The sequence below is a fragment of the Phyllopteryx taeniolatus genome, chromosome 5 (genome assembly GCF_024500385.1).
Source record: "Phyllopteryx taeniolatus isolate TA_2022b chromosome 5, UOR_Ptae_1.2, whole genome shotgun sequence".
NCBI lineage: Eukaryota > Metazoa > Chordata > Actinopteri > Syngnathiformes > Syngnathidae > Phyllopteryx > Phyllopteryx taeniolatus.
Genome location: NC_084506.1, coordinates 29,362,510 through 29,366,717, shown reverse-complemented (window position 1 = coordinate 29,366,717; position 4,208 = coordinate 29,362,510).

Sequence of the window (4,208 nt, the reverse complement as noted above, 5' to 3'; positions counted from 1 at the left end):
CTCTGGGTTATGTTTGTTTTTATACGCATCTCTGGAGCTGCTTTCAAGGTCTTTCTTACTGTCTGTTGTTTAATTCAAAAGGGAGTGAGCAATTAAATGTGCACCATTATCTAATAAGATCCATTTATTTACACCCACTTGCAGGCATCTTGCAGGGGCTTGAAATTCAAGACATCCATTTTCTACTGCTCGCTCAAGGTCAAGGGGAAGGGGGAGTATCCCGGCTGACTTTAGGCGAGAGGCAGAAAACAACCTGGACTAGTTGCCAGTAACTTACAGGGAACATACAGATGGATGACCGTTCGCATTCTCATACACACTGACGAAGACAAATGATCAAATTACAGTGGTGCCTTGAAGTATGAGTTTAATTTGTTGCACGACCACGCTTGTAACTCAAAAGACTCGTGTCTCAAACCATCCTTCCCCATTGAAATTAAGAAAAATGTCATTAATCCGTTCCAGACTCTCCCTAAAAAAACCCACAAAATGTAATGTGTTTTTTGATAAGGAAAATTGTACTTTATATTGTACTGTACTTTACAATAACATATAGTCATCAACATCATTAAATAGAATGTAAATAATTCAATACTTTGTGCATCATGATTATTCCATTGTTCTTCTGGTGGGTGTGACTTAGACACCGGAAGACAGTGTAATACAGTCATGTAGACAAATGAAGAAGTGTTTTCTTCAACTATTGTAAGTGACTCAGCTAATTGCAGTAACATTTGTTTTTTTTGCAGAGGATTAAAAAAAATGCCTGAGTAATATTACATTGTCTGTCTACATGTGTTGCTGCACTGCTTGTGCTGCATATCCATTCTTAAAGCTACAGTACATAAAATTATTCTTCGGAAAAGGTAATTATTGTATGATTATTCAGCTAACTGTTGGGGCACACATAGACATTCACACCTATGGACAATTTAGAGTCATCAATGAACCTGACGTGCATGTTTTTGGTATGTGGGAGGAAGGGAGAGTACCTGGAGAAACCCACAGAAACTCCACACAAGAAGGCTTGTGGATTCACACTTAGAACCTCAATACTGTGAGGCAGATGTGCTAACCACAAATTGCAGACCAAATCAGCCAGAAAAAAAAAAAATCTAAAATAGTTATCACCCTTGTGACTGTCCACAGAAATACTTGGTTTGTACCAATTTGGTTCCCTGATTGGTCCAGGTGTGCATCCTTGGAAGCCTGAAAACAGCAGGAGACGTACAAGACGGTATGACAGTGTGAACGGGAACGCTTTGTAATCCTTTTCTTGACCTGACAGCAATTTGATTGTCTATACACAACCCAGATGGTGTGCACTACCACTGCACACCATCCAAGTTGTGCATGGACAACATGCATCATTTCTTAATATGTATTGTCACACTGTCACAAGCAGGAACAATATCAGTATAATCTGTATATATACAAAGTGCAAAAAAAAAAAGAAAAGCAAAACTTGTGAACATGCATCTATAGCACGTGTGTCAAATGCATAGAATCCATGGAAAGCACACCGTAACGTTTCCTTGACTTCATAAAAATGCAAATAATCAAATAATTCACACTGTTGAAAATGTTAATTTTGTACTTGTCCGTGTTATTCATTTGCTAAAAACAAGACAAACTATTGATGTTGCACTTTCCTAAAGAGAAAAAAAAATGTTTCCGTTTCATTTTGGATATTGTTAAAGCTGTTCCCACACAAAAGATTAGCAGTTGGTTTTGCATTTGGTTTCCTCACTGTACCAAATGTAAACCAAACTGTGAACGTAAAACCAAGGTACAATACATACCAAGGCACTTTTGGCGTATCGTTACACCCCCAACGATTCTGGATTTATGTGGTTTCACTGCATGAGGGGAGCCATGACTAATGTGGCCCGTGATGAAAACAAGCAGTAAGTACGACGGTAATTGAGCGTGCCTTCTTGTGCATGCGTAGTCTTACCCTCGTACCTACGTTCGTAACCCCAAAACAGGGTACGTATATCGAAACCGAATACCCCGATCAATGATGCAGACCTAAATGTGTGCCCCCAACATCCACCAGGTGTCAGTAGAGAGCCGCAACACAGCTTCAGGAAAAGAGTGGGAAGAGGCCTTGCTCATATTTGCATTACAGGTGTGTACTGAGCTTCCCGTCCTACTCTTCATCCTGCAATCATACGCATCCACCAGCGATCATGTTCATGATCCCTGCAGCCCCACTAGAAAACACAGTTTAATGCTGAGAATATTGAGAAATGTGTTTTTCCATGTTGATTTTTTTTTATTTATTTTTTTTTTTTTTACACCTACCGTTTTTTTGGGTCAGTGAAACCATCCAGTGTGGTTCCTGCACGTTTTAGCAGAAGTGATGTCATGGCAGAGGGTGCTACATTATTAATCTCCCGGTGTTTGCACCATATTCAACATTACGCTTCAGAGCATTAGTTTCCAGGGATGCAATTTCAAGGCACCCTGCTGAATAATTACAAGCGAGCACCTTCATATAACAACACAGACACACACATAGAGTGGCACATGTTTGTGTTCCCAGCTAAAGTGGGGTTTGATCTTTGAGAGCTTCTTTTCATGTCTTTCCGCAGTGTCGCCACATAAGACAACCTAGGTTAACACAATGAGAGAAACTCGGACAATATCAAATTGAACAGCAGGCACTAAATCCCTTTTCATTTTTTCTTTCTTTTTTTAAACCTGTGCTGTTCAGCTGCATGGCCTTGAAGAATGGTGGATCTGTATGCCTTTTGTGCTGGAACAATTTTGCTGTGCAACAGGGGAGTTTAAAATACTCTCTCTGCTTATTTATTATTTTTTTTAAAGTTTTTAATTATTCTGATGTTTATTTAAAATGCAGCCAGACAGAAAAAGATTTTAGGCGGCAAAGGGACAGAGTGGACAAGGGGAATAGGGGTACGAACCACATCAGAACAATAGACAGTCTAGATATTTGAGCTCAAGTAACGTTACAACAGTCAAATTGTGTTCTTATTTGTGGATGGGGGAGGGGGGGGGGGGGGCACCCGGTGAAGTCATGCAACAACTAACCAATCGGACAAGATGAGAGAGGACAGAAACGGGCAGGACAGGACAGGACAGGATGTGGGAAATGAGCAAGGCAGTGCTACTGATGAGTAGTGCGGTAGGATTCTTTTTAGTGTCTAAACATCTGTACGAACCTGTGAGTGTCCTCCCCAGTCCGAAACTGCCCTCCCCCCGCAGAAAAATCCAGCACAGAAACCAGCACAGATGTGCCAGTACCTGGCCCGGCGCCTGCCCCGTCATGCCTCGTGCCAGTCCCCCAGGGGACCCTGAATGAGATGTGAATGTGCCCAATGTGCGAAGTATGTACAGTCTGAGTAATAAAAATCTGCAGTGTGTGTGAAGTAAGAGGCTAGACTCCTACGGGTGCGGTCCGGCCTGACCGGCTGGAAGACCACAGAGAAAAGGGGGGCAGCCCCTCCACACCCGGAAAAGAAACATTTCCCATTCCTTTCTTACAAATATATCGAACTGTGGATCTTTCAGTAGAGAAGTATTAAAGCGCCAGGTTGGAGAAGCTATCATGTTTGATTCAAGTTTGAGGCAGAGAGAAATTGGAGCATGATCGCTGATTATTATTGGATGTATTTTGGAAGTACTGTTTTGAGTAACTGAAGTCATCTTAATTCTCAATTCTCGAGAAGGAGCGGTTTACTGAAGAAGAGAAAGTGTATTCCCTTCTTGTATGATTTTTCTTTTCTCCATGTCGGCGAGTCCAAAATTGTGCATATATTAATCTAATAATCGTGAAGACTGTGATTGTGTGGTATTTTAGGAATTTGAGCGGTCTGTGGTTGGATTTAGTACTATATTAAAGTCGCCACCTATAGTAATTGTTGCGTTAGCTGACAAATTGGTCAAAAAAAAGTGTGTGAATAAAAGCTGGATCGTCAATATTAGGGGCGTACACATTAACTAATGTGTATGATTTGTTGAAAATAGTTGAATGAACAATTATGTATCGGCTTTCTGGGTCAATTCTTGTGCTATTTAGTGCAAAAGGTAGTTTATTATGGTAATTTTCTTCTGATTTTAATAAATGGGTTTCGTGAATGAAAAAGGAGATCAGTTTTAAATTTTGCGATATAATCCATCCATTTTCAACACCTCTTATCCTGGTTAGGGTCACGGGGCGCTGGAGCCTATCCCAGCTGACT